At 39.3% G+C, this 24,369-nt stretch overlaps 1 protein-coding gene across 1 annotated transcript in view; it reads right to left on the reverse strand.

The window, feature by feature from the left end:
- Nucleotides 1-24,122, reverse strand: part of ehf (ets homologous factor) — a 213,049-nt gene extending 188,927 nt beyond the window's left edge. Inside the window, exon 1 of the mRNA XM_051923632.1 lies at nucleotides 24,026-24,122. The gene's annotated coding sequence lies outside the window, so the exon portion shown is untranslated. The remainder of the gene's footprint in view (nucleotides 1-24,025) is intronic.
- Between the last annotated feature and the right edge of the window lie 247 nt (nucleotides 24,123-24,369).

Raw genomic sequence — 24,369 nt, forward strand, 5'->3', positions numbered from 1 at the left:
CTGATATATATATATATATATATAATATACACACACACACACACATAAACATATATATATACATATACATATATATATACATATCTACATATACATACGTATATACACATATACACATCCACATAAACATATATATACATATACAAATTTACATATCTACATATATATATATATATATAGACATACATATATATATATATATATATATATATATATATATATATATATATAAATATACTGTATATATACATATCTACTTATTGGCTCCTGTATTTAGGATATGGCAGGTTGGATAATGGACGGATGGACATCTGTATGCATAGCCCCATTTGCCCGTTTTTGTTTTTTTTTTTCTTTCTTCAGTAATATTTCAGTAAACTCGGAGCTTGTCAGTTCAAATCCTGGTACTGACACCACTGTGTGACCCTGAGGAAGTCACTTCAGGTGCCTGTGCTGCAAAAAACCAAAGTAATGTAACAAATTGTACCTCAGATGTTGTAAGTTGGTGGAATAAAGGCATAAGTAAAATAGATAAATATGTATTATACACATAGGAACTATTCATTTATTTTCAGTTAAGTCATCTGCAGCAAACCTTTATAAATGAGGGTTTCTCCTTTTTAGATAGTGCAAACTGTTTCTTCTTCATTGACGTTTTCTCTTGGAGAGCTTTTTTCATTTCATTGAAAATGAAAGCAGCAGCTGCCAAAATATGTAGCTTTCTTATTAATTTTTCAACATTGTGTAAAATAAATGTATAAAGTAACATAAAAGGTTTAAATACTGGTTATCCTTTTACACTAAAATATTACTAAAGAGATACAAAAAAAGTAAAATGAACATGTTGTTTTTCTTTAAGGAGATTAAATATTACTGAAGAAAGAAAAAAAAAAATTAAACAGCCAAATGGGGCTATGCATACGAACTTAAAAGGTTTAAATTAAACATAAATATATATTTTATTTTTACTTGCTTAACTTGTGGAGGGTGTATCCTGTAGCAAAGCCCTAACTTTTTTCGTGAAAGCCCGTTTCAGTAAATAAGTCTTAAAAACAGGTGTAAAGATATTGACAATAAGCTACGCAAACCCAGGAAGACATGGAATCGTTTAAATCAAGTATCATTACATCTTCCTTTCTTAAAGAGAAGTAAGGGCAGTACTTATAAGCTTACATATTTATATATAGATATACATATATATATATATATATATATATATATATATATATATATATATATATATATATATATATATATATATATATCCGAAGCCGTGCAAGCACACTCTTGAGAATGCAACGTGTAGTTGTACAGAAGAAAAGCAATCTTGCCTCAAATGAATGGCAACCTTTTGTAGGTCTATGAACTTAATTTAAACTTTAGGTTTACACGGTGCTTTCTTTCCGAAGTACCTGCACTCATGAATATGTCTGTATGTGTCAGTCGGTCAAATCCACGCGCTTCGCACCGGCGAAGTACCGCTTTTAAATTTTTATTAAGAAGAAAATAAAACGTTTTTAAATTGAGGGAAAATATACTAATAACAGTTTGTTAAGGATCAGTTTTTTTGTGAAGCTGCCTTTACTCGAGTGATCACTTCGACCTGACTTGGTGGCCAAGTGTAAGCGTTACCTGGTAGGTAACCACCCATACAATCAGATTGTGAATCAGACTACGAATGCCGTGAATGTAATTACACACTCACTGCACTTGCTTACGGTAATCGAACCTCGGACGTCAGCGCTAGAGGGGCTTAGCAGCGGTGAAGTATTGCTTTTAAATTTTAATTAAGAACAAAAGAAAACCTCAGAGGTTCAATTCCCGAAAGGGAGTGAAGTTAGTGTCTGGTTACCTACTAGGTAACGCTTATGGTTGGACAGCAAGTGACGTAACATCAGCCACGGTGCCTTCAGTTGTGAGAAGCAGATCATAGAATGATTGAAAATAGTTTTGCATTTACCTTTTTAGTAAAAGGCGAGCTTTTAAGCCTGAGAAATCACCCCGTAAATGCACACGTTTAATTGCACATGTGTTAATATGTATGCTTACACAGTATTAAAAGACACTCAAAAATTAACGTCATTTACCATCAGCCACGGTGCCTTCAGTTGTGAGAAGCAGATCATAGAATGATTGAAAATAGTTTTTGCATTTACCTTTTTAGTAAAAGGCGAGCTTTTAAGGCTGAGAAATCACCCCGTAAATGCACACGTTTAATTGCACATGTGTTAATATGTATGCTTACACAGTATTAAAAGACAGTCAAAAATTAACGTCATTTACCTTCGTTCCCGCGTTTGACTCGTGCTGTAAATCTCTTCCTTGTTTTCAGTTCACGTGATTACGTAGGAGGCGTGATGACGTGATACGTGACTCCGCCTCCTCCATTAGAGTATATGGACAAAAAGCAGGTTCCAGTTATGACCATTACGCGTAGAATTTCGAAATGAAACCTGCCTATCTTTTGTAAGTAAGCTGTAAGGAATGAGCCTGCCAAATTTCAGCCTTCCACCTACACGGAAAGTTCGAGAATTAGTGATGAGTCAGTCAGTCAGTCAGTCAGTCAGTCAGTCAGTCAGTCAGTCAGTGAGTCAGTGAGGGCTTTGCCTTTTATTACTATGTATAGATCAGTGTTATTTGTTAGGAAAATTGATTTTTATGTTGATATTTTTGGGGGTGCTGAACAGATTAACTGGATTTCCATTATTTTCAATGGGGAAGTTTGTTCTAGATACGAGAAATTCGCTATACGAGCTCAGTGCTGGAACGAATTAAACTCGTATCTCGAGGTTCCACTGTATATAGTTTAGGGGGTACACCCGTTTCTCCCCCTTGGGTGTTGCAATAGGACATGAAACATGCCTAATTTTTGTAAGTACACTGCAAGGAATGAGCATGCGAAATTTTAGCTTCCCACCTGTATGGAAAGTGAGAGAATTAGTGAGGAGTCAGTGAGGGCTTTGCCTTTTATATATATATATATATATATATAGATATACAGTATATAGATACCTGTATATGTAAAATCCAACATCTGTCTGTCTGTCAGTATGTCTGTCTGCTTTTCACGAGACAACTACTTAACAGATTTAGATTATATTTAGCTATTTCTAATTTGCTTGAACATTCCGGTTGATTTTGCGGTACCGATTTACTTGCGCGAATACGAGAGACACACAGCGGGCCGAGGGATACCCCCTCACTCACACGCCAGCCTCAGGGTGTGTACCTTTACCTCTGCTTAGCAAGCGAACAAAAGAACTACTTAACGGATTTAGATCGGGTTTTTTTCTAGAATTTGCTTGAACATTCCGGTTGATTTTGCGGTACCGATTTACTTGCGCGAATACGAGAGACACACAGCGGGCCGAGGGATACCTCCTCACTCACGCGCCAGCCTCGGGGTGTGTACCTTTACCTCTGCTTAGCAAGCAAACAAGAGAACTACTTAACAGATTTAGATCAGGTTTTTTTCTAGAATTTGCTTGAACATTCCGTTTGATTTTGTGACTTCTCTCATCGCGCCAAGAATCATAGTTTGCTTTCAGGAGAAATCTATTCGTGCTAATCTGAGATAGAGACAGCAGGCCGAGGGGAGGGGGAGGAGTGATGTCAGGTGTAGGGAGCTGGGCGGGGCCTCCTCACTGTCCTGTTTCAGTACTACGTGGGCAGAGTCACGGTGGACAGCTAGTATATATATAACACAGACAGGTAGACATGTTGATTTCACCACACACACGTTTATTATACACTATATACAAGGTTCAAGTGCACAAGCCCAGTGCCGCAGCACCAATCACCCCTCAAGTCCTTGGCCACAACACAATGCCTTCTCACAGTCTCTGGTCAGCCTCCACTCCTCTCCAGCAAGCTTCATCCACTTCCACCCAACTCTTGCCCATGACTGGAGGGAGGCGGCCCCTTTTATACACTCCGGATGGCCTCCAGGTGCATCCCAAGGAGCTTCTGTAGCCACACCCCTGTGTGGCTTTAGCTCTGGCGGTGTATCCAGAAGTCCTCTGGGTGTCCCCAATCCTCTTCCCCCCAGCACTTCCGGGTGTGGTGGAAGTGCTGAGGTCCAGGGCTCCCAAGGCATCGGGACGCCCCCTGACGGTGACCACGGGTCCCTACAGGGTAGAGCTTCCAAGCTCTGTACCCGTGGCCCCCAAAGCAACCAGGGTGGACCCCCCCCCTCGTGTTCTGAAGGAGGCACAAGCCCTCCTCCGGTCCTCCTGGGCATCCCGGCCGGGCATGAACCCCAGCCGGGTACCACAATATATATATGAGGGGGAATCAAGCTAAAGTTAGGAAATGGGATTTATTAGAAAATGGAACAAACCTTCAAAAAACTGATGCTATCATCTCTCAATGTCGCCTCCACCCTTCTCAATGCACTTGCGCCACCTGCCTGGAAGTGCCAGGATTTCAGCAGAAGTCTATTAGCCAGCGACAGAGATATGAAGAAGTTGTCTTATCTAAATAAAGAGTTGCATTGAACGTGAACGTTTCGAGTGTCTTGGCATCTTTATTTCTGAAAAGGGTCCACATTCTTTGGAAATGCCATAGAGCTGCAATGTCCACAAAACACTTTCATGCATAAATGGATATAATAAAAACATGCATTTGATCCGAGTCTGTAACAGTCGGTGCAAATGTATGACACTTGTATCAGTCAGCACTAAAAAGACAAATCATTTATCAGTCAGTATCCAAACCACAGGGTCATGGGGGTCTGCTGGAGCAAATCTCACGCCAGCACAGGGCAGGAACAAACCTCGGGCAGGGTGCCAGCCCACCACAGGGCACACACACACACCAAACACAATTTAGGATCGCCAATGCATCTAACCTGCATGTCTTTGGACTGTGGGAGGAAACCCATGCAGACACAGGGAGAACATGCAAACTCCATGCAGGGAGGACCCGGGAAGCGAACCCAGACGGGTCTCCTTACTGCAAGGCAGCAGCGTTACCACTGCGCCACCGTGCCATCATTATCAGTGCCTTTATAATTACCCCAATATGACATAAGCTTGATATATGCAGCCATTTCTGAACAAATAATGGCAGCAGTGTCAGATCATGGAGAGAATTGAAAGTGTTTTGTGAACGTTGCAGCAGTCTATTAGCTAGCGACAGCGATGTGAAGAAGTTGTTTGTTGTCTTTCCTAAATAATGTGTTGCATTGAACGTGAACATTACGAGTGTGTTGGCATCGTTGTATCTGAAAAGGGTGGGCCTTCTATTGAAATGTCACAGAACACTCGTCTCCCGGAGGAAGGACTTTCCTAGACTGAAGCTTCTGAAGCCATTTATGGACAAGGTCAGAAGCGTAACAACACACAACTCGTCACTGGCTCGTTGACTGCTACAACATTCATGCTGTACGCTGGTCAACAAGCATTTTGCTCCTGGGAGTCTTTCACCTTTACTTTAACAGGTTTCGTCTAGCAGCATGTCCCGTTTTATAGTTATGATGTTCCAGGTCTTGAACAACTAGGGTGACTGGACAGTAAAGGCGGATAACCATTTTATTAAATACCGGTAATTCCACTAGGGATGCCATTGAGATGAAAAGAATTCGCCACACGTTACTAACAACTGTGAGTTGTTTACCTTGTCATTATTACGTTTTTTTAAAAATTACTAATTTTTAATTAGCAAAAAAATATTTGTTACTAATTACCAAGTCTTATATAAGTCAAGAGGGAGGTAAAAAGCTTAGGGGTAACTGCTGACTGTAATCTGAATTTTAAATCGCATATTAATCAGATAACTAGGACAGTATTTTTTCACTTAAGAAATATAGCAAAAGTTAGACCTCTTATATCATTGAAAGATGCTGAGATATTAGTTCATGGTTTTGTTTTAAGTTGACTAGATTACTGTAACGCACTCCTCTCAGGACTACCCAAAAAAAGACATCAATCGTTTGCAACTAGTGCAGAATGCAGCTGCTAGAATCCTAACCAGGAAAAGAAAATCCGAACACATTTCTCCAGTTTTGATGTCACTACACTGGTTACCTGTGTCATTCAGGATTGACTTTAAAATTCTACTTATGGTTTATAAAGCCTTAAATAATCTCGCCCCATCTTATATATCGGAATGTCTGACGTCTTATATTCCAAATCGCAACCTCAGATCCTCAACTGAGTGTCTCCTTAGAATTCCAAGAGCAAAACTTAAAAGAAGTGGTGAGGTGGCCTTCTCCTGTTATGCACCTAAAATCTGGAATAGCCTGTCAATAGGAATTCGCCAGGCTAATACAGTGGAGCACTTTAAAAAACTGCTGAAAACACATTACTTTAACATGGCCTTCTCATAACTTCACTTTAATTTAATCCTGATACTCTGTATATCCAATTCATTATAATAACTATTCATGGTGGCTCTAAAATCTGTACTAACCCCTACTCTCTCTTCTGTTTCTTGTTCCGGTTTCTTTGTGGTGGCGGCGGCTTGTGCCACCACCACCTAATCAAAGCACCATGATGTTCCAACAATGATGGATTAAAAGCCAGAAGTCTACATGACCAACATCATCAAGTCCTTCCGTGAGAACCCTAATTACAAAGAGGACTATTTCATTTATGTTAGGTAGAATGCCCAGTGGGGACTGGGTGGTCTCGTGGCCTGGAACCCCTGCAGATTTTATTTTTTCTCCAGCCGTCTGGAGTTTTTTTTTGTTTTTTTCTGTCCTCCCTGGCCATCGGACCTTACTCCTATTCTATGTTAACTAATGTTGTCTTATTTGAATTTCTTACTTTGTCTTTTATTTTTCTTTTCTTCATTATGTAAAGCACTTTGAGCTACTTTTTTGTATGAAAATGTGCTATAGAAATAAATGTTGTTGTTGTTACAGTGCATCCGGAAAGTATTCACAGCGCATCACTGTTTCCACATTTTGTTATGTTACAGCCTTATTCCAAAATGGATTAAATTCATTTTTTTCCTCAGAATTCTGCACACAACACCCCATAATGACAACGTGAAAAAAGTTTACTTGAGATTTTTGCAAATTCATTAAAAATAAAAAAATTGAGAAATCCCATGTACATAAGTATTCACAGCCTTTGCCATGAAGCTCGAAATTGAGCTCAGGTCCATCCTGTTTCCCCTGATCATCCTTGAGATGTTCCTGCAGCTTCATTGGAGTCCACCTGTGGTAAATTCAGTTGACTGGACATGATTTAGAAAGGCACACACCTGTCTATAGAAGGTCCCACAGTTGACAGTTCATGTCAGAGCACAAACCAAGCATGAAGTCAAAGGAATTGTTTGTAGACCTCCGAGACAGGATTGTCTCGAGGCACAAATCTGGGGAATGTTACAGAAAAATTTCTGCTGTTTTGAAGGTCCCAATGAGCACAGTGGCCTCCATCATCCGTAAGTGGCAGAAGTTCAAAACCACCAGGACTCTTCCTAGAGCTGGCTGGCCATCTAAACTGAGCAATCGGGGGAGAAAGGCCTTAGTCAGGGGGGTGACCAAGAACCCAATGGTCACTCTGTCAGAGCTCCAGAGGTCCTCTGTGGAGAGAGGAGAACCTTCCAGAAGGACAACCATCTCTGCAGCAATCCACCAATCAGGTCTGTATGGTAGACTGACCAGATGGAAGCCACTCCTTAGTAAAAGGCACGTGGCAGCCCGCCTGGAGTTTGCCAAAAGGCACCTGAAGGACTCTCAGACCATGAGAAAGAAAATTCTCTGGTCTGATGAGACAAAGATTGAACTCTTTGGTGTGAATTCCAGGCGTCAAGTTTGGAGGAAACCAGGCACCGCTCATCACCAGGCCAATACCATCCCTACAGTGAAGCATGGTGGTGGCAGCATCATGCTGTGGGGATGTTTTTCAGTGGCAGGAACTGGGAGACTAGTCAGGATAAAGGGAAAGATGACTGCAGCAATGTTCAGAGACATCCTGGATGAAAACCTGCTCCAGAGCACACTTGACCTCAGACTGGGGCAACGGTTCATCTTTCAGCAGGACAACGACCCTAAGCACACAGCCAAGATATCAAAGGAGTGGCTTCAGGACAACTCTGTGAATGTCCTTGAGTGGCCCAGCCATAACCCAGACTTGAATCTGATTGAACATCTCTGGAGAGATCTTAAAATGGCTGTGCACCGATGCTTCCCATCCAACCTGATGGAACTTGAGAGGTGCTGCAAAGAGGAATGGGCGAAACTGGCCAAGGATAGGTGTGCCAAGCTTGTGGCATCATATTCAAAAAGACTTGAGGTTGTAATTGCTGCCAAAGGTGCATCGACAAAGTATTGAGCAAAGGCTGTGAATACTTATGGACATGGGATTTCTCAGTTTTTTTTATTTTTAATAAATTTGCAAAAACCACAAGTAAACTTTTTTCACGTTGTCATTATGGGGTGTTGTGTGTAGAATTCTGAGGAAAAAATGAATTTAATCTATTTTGGAATAAGGCTGTAACATAACAAAATGTGGAAAAAGTGATGCGCTGGGAATACTTTCCGGATGCACTGTATATGACTCTAAAGCAGGGGTTCTCAATGTCGGTCCTGGGGACCCCCTGTGGCTGTGGGTTTTTCTTTCAACCCGCTGCTGTTTTTAATTGGAATCCCGGGCTAGTTAAGTGAACTGTTATTTCCCAGATTCAGTGTTTTGGGAACAATATGGAATTTAGAAAACTAAGTTTGGTAAAAAAATATATATATATATTAAAATGTACTAAGCAGTTATATGGGAATAATGTATTTTTTTTTTTGTTTTTAACAATATTTTCATCTTGATGTTCGCTCTATTTTTCCAGGTGTTCTAATTGTTTAATTAATCCATTGTTTTATAATTAGTGGGTCTAATACTAAAGTACCCTGCCTTGTGCCCTGTGTTGGCTGGGATTGGCTCCAGCAGACCCCCGTGACCCTGTGTTTGGATTCAGCGGGTTGGAAAATGGATGGATAATACTAAAGTAGTTGCAGCCTTTCATGAATCAGTGTCCTTTTCCTGGGTGTCTGCTCTTCTAGTTTTTAATTGTCATTAATAAGACAACTGCACAGAGAAAGGGCAAAGTATAAAAAAGCAACAAAAGTGGGTTAAGCATTTAAATCTATAGCAAAATGGAAATATTTTTAAATGTTTTATAATAAATGTAAAAATCATGCCTCTGTGCTTTCTTAATATAGAATAAGTGAAGAGATAAAAACAGCTAATTAATTGAGATCAGTGTTAGCAGTTGCTCACTGATTATGAATTTGGTTGAAGCAAAAACCTGAAGCCAGAGTGGGCCCCCAGGACTGACTTTGAGAACCACTGCTTTAAAGCATAATGACACACCTCAGACATGACGGTGCAGTAGTTTGAGGTTCTACTGTTAAACATAACATTGCATTTCAGGACATTTTGTTTGTTAGTTTCACCGTTACTTTGAAAATTCTGTCAAGGCGATGGACGGAAACGGCAATGCATTTAAGAAAAAAGTTTGGTCTCGAGAAACGTGAAGATAAAATGAAGGAAGGTGTTTTTGTTGTTCCTGAAATCCGTGAACTGATGCTTGACGATGAGTTCAAAAGGAAACTGAAGCCCACTGAATCAGCACCCTCGTTCGTGCAGGTTGTCCAGAATGTTCTTGGCAGTCACAGAGCAGAGAATAATGCAGAGCTTGTGGAGAACCTGCTGAAAGCGTATCAGCTTATGGGAGCCAGAAGATCACTGACGATGCATTTTTGACATTCTCATTGCGACTTTTTTCCACCAAATCTGGGCGATGTCAGAGATGAGTATGGGGAAAGATTTCATCAAGATATAAAGGTGATAGAAAACTAATATTGGGGAAAAAATCACTCTGAGCATGATGGGTGACTACCGTTGGTTCATGCAAAGAGAGATGGATGTGCAGTACAAGTGCAAAAGCGAGTGCCTCTGACATTTTTGGGCACATTGACCTCACTTTTATATTGAGGTAAATTGACATAAATATACTTTAACGTGTTTCTGGTATCGTCTACTGGTTTGTTTTCAGAATAAACACATCAAAACAATGTTGGTGGGACAGAGTCCAAACTCTAGATATCGTGTTGATATATTATATTGTATTCAAAATTGTCAAAACGTCAATAATGTGTATTTGAAAAACCTGACATGCTAGCTTAATTCCGATTTCATATCTACAACCCCAATTCCAATGAAGTTGGGACGTTGTGTAAAACGTAAATAAAAACAGAATGCAATGGTTTGCAAATCCTTTTCAACCTATATTCAATTGAATACACTACGAAGACAGGATATCGAATGTTCAAACTGATAAACATTATTGCTGTTTTGCAAATCTTCACTCATTTTGAACTTGATGCCTGCAACAAATTCAAATTCATATGGGTGATCATAAAGAACAGCGAGTCTGCGTTGAATGTTGTTTTCTCTAAGGGAAAACAGCTGCTGAGACTGTTGTGATACTTGAAACTGCTTTTAAAGAGGAAGCTTTAAGTAAAACACAGGTCTACGAGTGCTTTTCGATTTTTCAAATGAGAGGAAATGTCATTTGATCTTGCTCCGTGCATCTTTTTCTTGTGAACAAAGAACTCGAAGGAAATCGTTTTTGTACCGCAGAGGAAGTTAAAGAAAAATCGCTGCAGGCCTTGGACAATGTTCCTCTTCAGCAATTCTAAAAATGTTTCCACCAGTGGGGAAACCGTTGGGGACATGGAGAGGACTTTGAAGGAGACTAAAGTTTCAGTAAGTAAAAATTATTAAAACAATTTTTTTCAATTCTGGTTATTTTTGGGTAACCCCTCATAGAATGCTTATAAACCGTTATGAATCCTGCGCTATTCTGTTTCTCTTCTTCAAACCCTGATGTAGCACTTGGTGCCACTGCTCTATTGACAAGCTCTTCTCCTGCCCATAGAAAAGTGATTTGAGCTTCCAGGAGCCCTTCGAGTCATCAGATGGAAAGATTCCTTCATCAGACTGGATGGCCAGCACAGACCCTACTATAGGAGGACCAGTCTTCAGGACTCTGACTATGTCTGTTCTAGTAGCCCAGGGACCACCCAAACAACACAGGGTTATTTTCCCCATTGAAGTGGCTGACTGGACTTTTTTTATTCCCTTTCCTCAATTATCAACTAGCCATAGTCCAACAATTAATTCATGGAAAAGATATTGTTGTTTCCATTTCTGTTAATGAGTTTCTACTTTGTTTTCTCTGTGTTTAAAGAAATCTGTTTCTTTTGTGTACTAATTCTGTATTTAGTAATTTGTAAAACCTAGAATTGTATTTTAGCTGAGATCTTGTCACCACACTCTACCCCCCTGTGCCAGCTCAGGCACTTTACTTGTCCTTGTAAATTTGTGCTTTGTGTGAAATTCTCAATACCGGACCTGTACATAGAAACCTAGAGACACATGAGGGGGAGCGAAGTAAGGGTTTAAAATGGCAAATTTACAATTTAAGAATGTTGAGAGGGACGGCTGATTAGTTATAGCAACGTCTGTTTAGAAGACTGACTCCGAAAAATGTGCTCTTTAGGGGTGTCAATTAGAAAACAAGGAAAAACAGGGATGTATTAGCGAGGCTGATTTTATTTTATTTATTTATTGTATTTAACATTTTTTAAGAAAGAAACACATATTTTCATCTAACTATATTTTCACTTCATTTGAACAATAATTAAGTCCTAGAAATTTGATTCTGTTCATCTCGACAAAGTTTTTAAGTGGGAGAAATATTTCGAGACTTATTCAAGTCAATAATTAAGAATTCTATATGTCTCCATTTAAACTTCCAGCCAAACATGCACCTTACAGTGATGGTGACAGAGTAATTATAATCTCACCCAGGCAGCTCTGTAACATTTACATGTCAATAAAATAAACTGAAAAACTTAATATAATCACAAATTGCAATGAATTTTTACTTATAATTTTTAGGTGCTGCCCTCTAGTGTATACAAATAATGCAATATTACTACCTAATCAATACATGAACTCATTGAGTTTTTCTAGTGACAGACTGAATATGGAGAACCACTGCAAAGGTTTTAATTTCAGCTCGTTAGGGAGATGCTTATAGTTTTGATAGAATCAGCCTCAAGCATTGCTTTGAAGAGCTGCAGTCCTCTTGCTGTTTTCCATCCATCCATTTTCCAACCCGCTGAATCCGATCACAGGGTCACGGGGGGTCTGCTGGAGCCAATCCCAGCCAACACAGGGCACAAGGCAGGAAACGATCCTGGGCAGGGTGCCAACCCACCGCAGTCTTGCTGTTTTGATCTTTTAATTTTATTTTGCCATGTCTATGTCTTCTATGCTACAGTTTGATTATTATTATTATTATTAGGGTGCCAGTCCTAGCTACTTAATTCTTCTAAAGAAATATCCAGTCTAACTTTGAAAGTCCCTAAAGTTTTAAGGTCTAGCAGGGATTACTTGACTGTAATAGCGCTGCCTCCACGTATTTTCTAACAAATTAGATTGCTGTACTATAGAACTGATAAACACAGTGCAATACAAGAACTGGCATGAGAAAAAAAAATGCTAGTGTTATACAAGGCAGTTACAAGTTTGTGAATACAATACAATACAATACAATACAATACAATACAATACAATACAATACAATTTATTTTTGCATATCCCAAAATCACACAAGGTGTGCCACAATGAGCTTTAACAGGCCCTGCCTCTTGACAGCCCCTCAGCCTTGACTCTCTAAGAAGACAAGGAAAAACTCCCTTGTAGGGAAAAAGGGAAGAAACCTTGGGAAAGGCAATTCAAACAGAGACCCCTTTTCAGGTAGGGTGAGAGTGCAGTGGGTGTCAAAAAGAAGGGGGGTCAATACAAGACAATACACAGAAGAGAACGCAAGTAATCCTCAATACAATACGATAGTACAATAGAAATATTACAAGTACAGAGCACAAGTAGCTGATATCACGTAATCCAATTTGGATAAACCCTAGTAGTCCAAGGTTCTCAACCTTTTTTCCTCTATGGTCCTTCAATGTATCATAGGAATATGTTAAATACTGTATACAGGCCATGATATTTACACTCCCAGTGAAAGGTTTAGATGCACTAAGATATGTTCATGTTTGTGATTGAAATTGATACCTTATTTATGAAGATACCATTAAACTGATTTTAAAATACAGTTAAGAGTTACTAGTGTTGTTAATGGCTATGACTGCTTGAAATAAGCACTTATTAGTTTTTAATTCACGTATGATCACAAAGACCTATTGTATTTATGTGGTGCTTTATACAAAATGAATGTCTAGTAGTAAAATGTGAGTAGAAAAGCCTGAAACTTTTATATATGTTACAGAGTGAGGTCTGTTAATTACTGTAATTGTAATATACTGTAACTATAAATAAAGATCTGTTTAAAATGAACATCTATCTGCCTATCTATCAAGCTATCTATGATATAGCGCCTTTCATTTCTAGGTCTCTGTCATATGGTGCCTTTTACAATATTGTCTTTCTATTATATTGTGCCTTTCACACATACCAACCTGTCGGCTTGGATGTCTAACTCAGTGTTGCACTTTATTTAACACAGGGAACAATAAGTCTTTAAAATATTTTGAATTACAGATAACAGATGATTACAACAAGTGGCTTACATTTTTATAATAAAATATACATTATTGAAAAATTAACAGGAGATCTCACTGTGTATAGACGTGCATTTACCTACAAGTACAATTAGGTGCCAACGCTGTTAAGCAATCAGATCCCGCCATAAGAATGCCTTGTAAAAAGAAATGCCACGTCTCATGCACCTCTTTGTGAGCAGCAGGGATTGCAAAATAGCCAAAAAAAATAATACCAAAAGTAAACACCTTCTGAACAATGGGGAGGGAAAGCAGAGAGAAAGTTTTGTCTGTAATGTTATGTTCAATAAAAGGGTAAGCGTCAAAATGAACAAAAGAAGGCAGCAGTTGCTTAATTCTGCTTAAAAGAGAGACTGAGTGGACTCACGAGTACGCAGTGAATTACGAGATCAGGTTTAGAATTCTCATCTGGGGATGAGCCAACGGGGTTCTGCTTAGATTGTGTTGTCTATCTATCTATCTATCTATCTATCTATCTATCTATCTATCTATCTATCTATCTATCTATCTATCTATCTATCTATCTATCTATCTATCTATCTATCTATCTATCTATTATATAGTGCCTTTCACATTCTATTTATCTATCTATCTATCTGTCTATCTATGATATAGTGCCTATCTATCTATCTATCTATCTATCTATCTATCTATCTATCTATCTATCTATCTATCTATCTATCTATCTATCTATCTATCTATCTATCTATTATATAGTGCCTTTCACATATATCTATCTATCTATCTATCTATCTATCTATCTATCTATCTATCTATCTATCTATCTATCTATCTATCTATCTATCTATCTATCTATTATATAGTGCCTTTCACATATCTATCTATCTATCTATCTATCTATCTATCTATCTATCTATCTATCTATCTATCTATCTATCTATCTATCTATCTATCTATTATATAGTGCCTTTCACATATCTATCTATCTATCTATCTATCTATCTATCTATCTATCTATCTATCTATCTATCTATCTATCTATCTATCTATCTATTTTATAGTGCCTTTCACATATCTATCTATCTATTATATAGTGCCTTTCACATACAGTATCTATCTATCTATCTATCTATCTATCTATCTATCTATCTATCTATCTATCTATCTATCTATCTATCTATTTTATAGTGCCTTTCACATATCTATCTATCTATCTATCTATCTATCTATCTATCTATCTATCTATCTATCTATCTATCTATCTATCTATCTATCTATCTATCTATCTATCTATTTTATAGTGCCTTTCACATATCTATCTATCTATCTATCTATCTATCTGTTATATAGTGCCTTTCACATACAGTATCTATCTATCTATCTATCTATCTATCTATCTATCTATCTATCTATCTATCTATCTATCTATCTATCTATCTATCTGTTCCTTATGTCCTTTTTGTTAATTTTTGAGTTCTTTTATTTTTATTTGTTAATTGTATGCATTGTTCTTTTTTTCCACTACAAGCCTTATTATGTGCCTTGTGTTTTGTGGGTGGTTCCCCAAGAGGCGGTGCCACCTGCCCATCACTGACAGGGACTGCCCACAACCCTATAAAGTATACAGTTACTTTAATTATATACAACAACATTTATTTGAATTACCTTAAGTCTTTTAATGTTTTCTAAACACAAAGTGAATGCATCAACTTATTAAAAAAAAAAAGTTACATTTTCAAACGTCACTACATATCGTAAAAGCGAGTCTTTCTAAGCCTATGCCTGGTGCCTTACCATGACGTTGATAGTTTCATTGTATTCCTACCAATGCAGCACCACAAACATAAACAATTTATTAAATACTAGACATTAAGCCCGTTACAATAACGGGCGCTAGAACAGTAGTCCATAAACATTAGTAGGTACAGTCTGTATTAAATGGCAAGGGACCTTTTACCTCATTAAATTTTTTTCTGTAAAATGCCTGTAATTTTCTCTGACAGTAATACTGGCTTTGCTGTCCGTAATATGCGTTTAATTCTCTGTCACAACAGTGGACAATCAGCAGATTCTCCCCAGCAACTGATGTAATGTGTGCAAAAATAAATCTACTTTTACTTTACACTTTACCGGGCCAAGCTTCATAATCGCAAATCTGACATCCTCAGAGTGAACACTTGCACAACAATGGGGAAGCTGGTCTCCGCGTCTCAGTACCCGATTGGATTTTTCGTGTTTTCTGTTTTAAGTCTTACCTCATTTACCGAAATCCGATTGGATCGGCCACGCGATATTTTATAGGTCCCGCCCTCTCTGTCTTGTGTGACGCGTCAGGCGGCCTTTGAAGCGTCTCACCATGCCCCGCGCATGCGCACTTCACCAGAAGACACACACACACACAGACACTGGACGCACACAGGGGTTTTATTAAAGAGGATTGTTTAATCAAATTTAAAAACTTAATAATTTCTCAAACCCAGCCACAGGGGGATGCACAAACCAGTGTGTCTCTTCGTGCCGGTCCCAAGCCCGGATAAATGGGGAGGGTTACGTCAGGAAGGGCATCTGGTGTAAAATTTTGCCAAATCAATATGCGGACAACAGATGATCCGCTGTGGGAACTCCTGATGGGAGCAGCCGAAAGCAGAAGAGAATATCTTCTCAAAAGTCCATGGAACTAAAATAAAATCATTATAGTTTGATACATTTACCCATAATTCCTGTAGCGCTAGGGTGTTGTAAGGTGCTAGCCATTATGAATGTAGTGAGAAGTCAAGCAGAATGACCCCTTTTATTGACTAACTAAAAAGATTACAATATGAAAGCTCTCCAGGCAACTCAGGGCCTTTCTTTAGGCAAAATGTCGTCATTCCAATATTTTATCATCGCGTATGTAAATAATGGACTATAACTATCCAATCATCGCACGACTTCAGAGAGCGGGCGAGCGAGCAAGAAAGAGAGAGAGAGAGAGAAAAACAGAGCGAGCGAGAGAGAGAGAGAGAGAGGGACGGATGGACGGACGGACTATGGAGTTTTGTTTTTAAAAATTTTAATGTATTTATTTTTCCAGCGTACCAAGTTTCATAAATGGTTGTGAACAACAAAAACCGCAAATGTATGCCCAGTTGAGAGACGATTCCAATTTGAATTAAATCATCCATCCATCCATCCATTTTCCAACCCGCTGAATCCGAACACAGGGTCACGGGGGTCTGCTGGAGCCAATCCCAGCCAACACAGGGCACAAGGCAGGGAACCAGTCCCGGGCAGGGTGCCAACCCACCGCAGTGAATTAAATCAGTCTTTAGCAATTCTTTCGAGAGGTGTAGTTGACGTTTTGATGGTTATTTTTTTTTTATCGTGCCACGCCTGTCCTTCTATACTTACGCCTGTTTGAGGCTTGCTATCGTTATTATCATTATCTTTATTGTTATTGTTGAATTATTATCTATGCTGTAAACCACCCACCTTCACACACGCACCACCACTCCCCTGATCCAACCCACCAAACCCCGCTTTATAACAAGTCAGCGCCATTGAAAACAAAACGTAAAACTAGAAACCTGAAAAAATAAAGAAACGTGGAGAAGCGGAAAACGATCAGACCGCGTTGCGGGTGTTATGAAGACGTCTGAGCCTTGTGGAGTTCAGCGTCCAGTCTGATTTTGGCGCAGGCGCACTGTTATATTTCTGTTAAATTCAAAAGCGGAAAGACTCGCAAAGATACGCGAACGCGAGGAGATCTGTGACAGTCAAGACGTAGTGTTCCTGACAGGGCACAGATAGATGATGAAGTCGGCCCTGCGCGTGTGCAATTTTTAAGTTTTTTGTTTTTTGTCACATCCGTATCGATTTTTGCCTTACACGCTGAAGAGAAGTCCGTTGGGCTGGCCGCGCTTGAGGTGGCCTTGAGCGCCTGCGTGTGCGCGTTTGCTATTAATAGATGACGTCTGATCTTTTTATTACACGTTATTATTACTTTTACACCAGTGTTTTATGACAGATGGATTGTCTTTTACGTCTTTGGCCGACTTTAATTAAACGATCACGTATTTCAGGTCTCCATTTTCTAAACATCTTGAAGTAGCTGGAGAGTCCACAGGAGCAGCGGGTGCCAGGGCTGGACAGAATGATTGGCATTCCTTATGCTCGTCAGGTCCAGAATCCTCAGTTTCATTTGAACACGGTTTTGTAATTTGGAATGTTTTAATCAGGAGTGGTGTTTCGGGGTGGCAAGTGGAGTGACCCCGTGCCTTAGGAGGCCCTGCTTTTGAGGTCCACCTGTCCCAGTTATATTCTCCAGTTATACTTTGATAAAGTCTGTGTGTTATCTTGCAAAAATTTAGCTGAATACAGTAATGAGAAAACCAGGTGTATGTTAACATTAACACACCGGTAACAGCGTTTGACATAACGTGTGGGGTTGGCCCTGCACACCCCGAAGGCCGCCTCTGGTTTTAATCTAACCTGTAAAGCACAACAGTATAGAAACCGAAAGACGAGGAGCAGAGACCTTCAGTCAGTCAGTCATTGTCCAACCCGCTATATCCTAACACAGGATCACAGGGGTCTGCTGGAGCCAATACCAGCCAGCACAGGGTGCAAGGCAGGAACCAACCCACCGCAGCAGAGACCTTCACAGTTTGCTTATTCCTAACAGCAGCGATTCCTTGAGTCCGTTTTCGTTGAGGGTGATATCAGGAAGATTAGTACCATCTGTGTGCCAAAAAGTTCATTGAATAAACTGTCAGCTCACATTTTCACTTCCTCTCCTGTTATCTGAATTTTTTATTGCTGTTGGTATAACTTGTTTTTATTTACTGCATTTTTCATAAACCTACATTATATATATCAGTGGAGGGCACAGTGCCACACACATTCAGGGCCGTGTGTTTGAATGCCACGCCTGATTGTTATCTTTTTGCAGTTTGTATGTTCTCCCCGCATCTGCCTGCCTTTTCCTCCCACATCCTCAGCACTGAGCAGATTAACTTGATTGGCAAATTCAAATGGAAACTTATAAAGGTGTGTGTTGAGTGTGTGAGCAATCGCCTGGGGCTTCTTCCTGCCTTTCTCCCAGTCCTACCGGGGTGGCTCTGCCTCTTTGTGACCCTAAATTAGATAAAGTGCACTTGAACGTATGACAGCGACATCTTCTGAACATCAACAATGCTGCATTTCTCTCTATTATAAAAGAAAATCTTGAGACGAGATGAGACTTTTTCCAAGAGATTTTTTCAAGTCCCGCCCTCCTCTCCACCATTTCCAGTTCACGGCCCACGGCCACAGTCCTCTCACCTCTCATTCGTCTGAATGCTTTTGTCAGACACAGTTCCTCCTCTCTAAGCTCTTTTAAATGTTTATGTTTTCCTCACTTTAAGTTCCCAATAAAAGAAGACTTATGTCCAAAACAATCCATCCATCCATTATCCAACCCCACTATATCCTAACTACTAGCGGAGGTCCGCTGGAGCCAATCCCAGCCAACACAGGGCGCAAGGCAGGAAACAAACACCGGGCAGGGCGCCAGCCCACCGCAGGGCACGCACACACACACAAACACACACACTAGGGACAATTTAGAATCGCCAATCCACCTAACCTGCATGTCTTTGGACTGTGGGAGGAAACTCACGCAGACACGGAGAGAACATGCAAACTCCACATAGGGAGGACCCGGAAAGTGAACCCACCTTACTGCGAGGCAGCAGCGCTGCCCACTGCGCCACCGTGCCACCTATGTCCAAATCTTAATGAATAATTTCATCATGAAGGGTTATAAACAGAAGAAATGAGTATACGGGCAATCCTATGGTGCCTTTCATATCTATCTATCTATCTATCTATCTATCTATCTATCTATCTATCTATCTATCTATCTATCTATCTATCTATCTATCTATCATATAGTGCCTTTCACTATCTATCTATCTATCTATCTATCTATCTATCTATCTATCTATCTATCTATCTATCTATCTATAATATAGTGCCTTTCCCATCTATCTATCTATCTGTCTATCTATTATATAGTGCCTTTCCCATCTATCTATCTATCTATCTATCTATCTATCTATCTATCTATCTATCTATCTATCTATCTATCTATTTATTATATAGTGCCTTTCCTATCTATCTATCTATCTATCTATCTATCTATCTATCTATCTATCTATCTATCTATCTATCTATCTATCTATCTATTATATAGTGCCTTTCCCATCTAGCTATCTATCTATCTATCTATTATATAGTGCCTTTCCCATCTATCTATCTATCTATCTATCTATCTATCTATCTATCTATCTATCTATCTATCTATCTATCTATCTATCTATCTATCTATCTATCTATTATATAGTGCCTTTCCCATCTATCTATCTATCTGTCTATCTATTATATAGTGCCTTTCCCATCTATCTATCTATCTATCTATCTATCTATCTATCTATCTATCTATCTATCTATCTATCTATTATATAGTGCCTTTCCCATCTATCTATCTATCTATCTATCTATCTATCTATCTATCTATCTATCTATCTATCTATCTATCTATCTATTATATAGTGCCTTTCCCATCATCTATCTATCTATCTATCTATCTATCTATCTATCTATCTATCTATCTATCTATCTATCTATCTATCTATCTATCTATCTATCTATCTATCTATTTATTATATAGTGCCTTTCCTATCTATCTATCTATCTATCTATCTATCTATCTATCTATCTATCTATCTATCTATCTATCTATCTATCTATCTATCTATCTATCTATTTATTATATAGTGCCTTATCTATCTATCTATCTATCTATCTATCTATCTATCTATCTATCTATCTATCTATCTATCTATCTATCTATCTATTATATAGTGCCTTTCCCATCTATCTATCTATCTATCTATCTATCTATCTATCTATCTATCTATCTATCTATCTATCGATTATATAGTGCCTTTCCCATCTATCTATCTATCTATCTATCTATCTATCTATCTATCTATCTATCTATCTATCTATCTATCTATCTATCTATCTATTATATAGTGCCTTTCCCATCTATCTATCTATCTATCTATCTATCTATCTATCTATCTATCTATTATATAGTGCCTTTCATATCTATCTATCTATTATATAAATTCAAGTAGGTGTTTGTGTAGACAGCGGTCCTGGCTATGTTTGTTGTCAAGTTATTTAACAGTAAATTAATTCTTACTGACTCAGCTAAGTTCATGACAGTTATGACATATACTCACATAAAACAGTTGTATATTACTTACTGTAAATGTAGAAATACACTAAAGTAAAATAAATAAATAAATATATGTCATTAAGCAAGGGCCTCACACTCGCAGTCTAATGTCAGCTCTTTTAGATACAAATGAGCTGTAATTGTTACCATAGGTCCCTGTTCAGTGCTTATTAGTGCAAGATATATATACTATATATATATATATATATATATATATATATATATATATATATATCTTAATACATAATTCACCTGCTTCCTCACTCACTCACTCACGTCTGTCCGAAGCCGAATGCACAGTCGCCTTCTGTGCAGCTGCCCGAAAAACCTTACGAGACCGACATCGAACTCCAACATCGCGGCAGGCGGCGGATTTATGGCCGCAAAAATTCAAAGAGAAAGGCGACTTCGATCAAAGCTCTAGAGGCCTGAAAGGCGATTTCGACTACAGCTCGAGGCCTAATTACGCATTCTGATTCAATTACGCATTCATTCAATACACCTGTATCAGGTTTATGGTGCTTATACTTATTACTATTCCATATTGTACTGGAACATTCATCATTCAATATTATACTATAGGCCTGGAAAATTCATCAACTAACAGTACAAGCCTGTACAGTAATGAGTAAAGCGGACTACAATCATTACAAAACAACTTCTTTGTTACGTATCATTTGTTCTTCATACACTGCTGACACAAACTCGTGTCCGTTTCAGCTTACGTTGTCGAAACGGGCTCTTTGTCTAGTATATATATATATATCTACTGTACATAGACTGCTGAAAAAAATGAAAGGCACACTTTATAATCCGAGTATGTCATCAAGTCAGTGACACTTGTGGTCTATTGGTCTGGCCAGTGAAGTAGCAGAGGGGCTTGTTCATCAGATTCAGCTGCTTTGGTGCACTAGAGGAGCCACAATGAGACGACCCCCAAAACAGGAATGAATGGTTTCAACAGGTGGAGGGAGGCCATTGACATTTTTCCCTCCTCATCTGTTTTGTCACTCGTTTTGCATTTGGCTACGATCAGTGTCACTACTGGCAGCATGAGGCCATACCTGGACGCTGCAGAGCTGGCACAGGTAGTTCAGCTTCTCCAGGATGGCACATCAATATGTCGCATTGCCAGAACGTTTGCTGTGTCTCCCAGCACAGCCTCAAGGGCATGGAGGAGGTTCCAGGAGACAGGCAGGCAGTTCTTCTGGGAGAGCTGGACAGGGTCCCTCATAGAAGGTCCTTAACCCATTAGCAGGACCCACCGGTATCTGCTCCTTTGGGCAAAGAGGAACAGGATGAGCACTGGCAGAGCCTACAAAATGACCTCCAGCAGGCAGGCAGGCCACTAGTGTGAATGTCTCTGAGCAAACAATCAGAAACAGACTTCATGAGGGTGACCTGAGGGCACGATGTCCTCTAGTGTGCACCATGGAGCTCAATTGGCATTTTCCATAGCATACCAGAATTGGCAGGTCCACCACTGGCGCCCTTTGCTTTTCACAGATGAGAGCAGGTTCACCCTGAGCACATTTGACAGACATCTGGAGAAGCTGTGGAGAACCTTATGCTGCCTGTAACATCGTTCAGCCTGACCGGTTTGGTGGTGGGTCAGAGATGGTCAGTCTGGGGAGGCATATCCATGGAGGGACAGAAGCACAGACCTCTACAGGCTAGACAATGGCACCTTGACAGCCATTAGGTATCGGGATGAAATCCTTGGATCGATTGCCAGACACTATGCTGATTCCTCCTGGTGCACGACAATACCCAGACTCATGTGGCGAGAGGATGAAGGAATTGATATCATTAACTGGCCGCCCACCACCCCATGCTCAATCTTCTGACCTCAATCCAATACAACACTTCTGAGTACCATTTGGAGTTGCTGCAATAAAATTTCGGCCAAATGGACTCACCTGCCTGCCGCTGTATCATTTTGTTCCCTTTGATTTTCGGGGTGTCTTTGTATTCAGCCCTCTCTCTGTCGGTTGATCAATTTCATTTCCATCCTTTTGCTCCTCACACATCACCATATCAGTCCATAGCAGTAGAGAGAGCCAGCAGGATTTTTATTCACATTGAGATCTCATGTGTTTTCAATGAGGTCCTTTAATGTTTTTGAGCAGTTTATATATAGAGAGATAGATGTGAAAGGCACTATATATTAGATAGATAGATAGATAGATAGATAGATAGATAGATAGATAGATAGATAGATAGATTTTGTAAATATTAAATAAAAGACTCAAAACAATAAAATAAAGAAATGCATTTACTTCACCACGACTTTAATCTCCATAGAAACAAGCCAGAGGTTACTTAACTTAAAATTAATTTTGATTGACACAAACAATGCGTTGCTAAGTGTAAAACCTTCATATAATTTTTAATTTTCTCAGAAAGTCAAAAAAACAAACAAACAATGAAATAAACACATAAAGCGTGGAATTCACCGGCAGAAAGCGGCTCCTGTCATCAAGTCGTCCAACTTGTAAATGAATTATAATAAATATAAAAGAGGCGCTGCAGTGTACGTGTAAAACACACCTGCTATTTGTATATTTTTTAAATGCAGTAAACTTAACTAAAGAAATGCTACATGAAAATAAATAAGAATGTGGCCAGGTCTCCCCCTGGATCGAGTCGGATCTTTTGATGACAAATTGACTCCAATTCCGCTGTAATTCTCCTTCACACTGTAATTAGCACTCTGTGTACAACACGTTTATTATGGCTTATTAAAAATAAAACAACCAGATATGTACATTCAATTAATTAAGGGTTTCTTCTGGACTCAGATAACGTTCTGTCATCACATTAGTTTATCATCATTACAAATAAGGCAGTCCCTATGTGTGAAATGCACAATAATTTCCTAATACAATAAACAAATAAACTAAAATAAATTAAATGCATCAATAAAACCGTAAAATTCAACAGGGGTTCATGTAGGCAGACTTGCACCCTTTGTGCTTTTTCTGGACTGTCCCTTCAAGTGTCACTTTATTATTATTTTTTAACTATTCATATTCCTTCCTTAGACAAGTGCGCCTTGTCCCACCCCACCTCAATGCCACACTGGCCAGCATTTGAGAAGACCATAAACATGAAACAGAGGAGAGCGCCAGGACAGGACAGAGCAGGACAGCTAAACAGCCAAGCAGACTACAAGCATTTGGAAAACAGAAGTCTGAACTCACCGGCACTTTCTGCTGCCCTCCAACTTTCTGCTCGTTTGTGTTGATCTGATGGCCACCTCTGAGTTTATGGAGGCAGAGCCCAGCTGGATGGACTGAATGGTTGCGGGTGTTTCAACAATTTACTATTACAAGCTTTAAAACACACAAACACACACTCCAGAGGAGGACGGCCGGCTGTGTGTGCCCAATGGGGATTTTTTTCCTGCACTGCTTCCTTGTAAATCCATTGGCTGCCCTTCGGCTTTTGTAACAGGTAGAGATTTGCATACTCGAGCCTCACTGAGCCGTCGTCACACACACACACACACCTCCATAGAGGCTTCGAGTTTCAAAAATGAAAGTAG

The sequence above is a fragment of the Erpetoichthys calabaricus genome, chromosome 2 (genome assembly GCF_900747795.2).
Source record: "Erpetoichthys calabaricus chromosome 2, fErpCal1.3, whole genome shotgun sequence".
Classification (NCBI taxonomy): domain Eukaryota; kingdom Metazoa; phylum Chordata; class Cladistia; order Polypteriformes; family Polypteridae; genus Erpetoichthys; species Erpetoichthys calabaricus.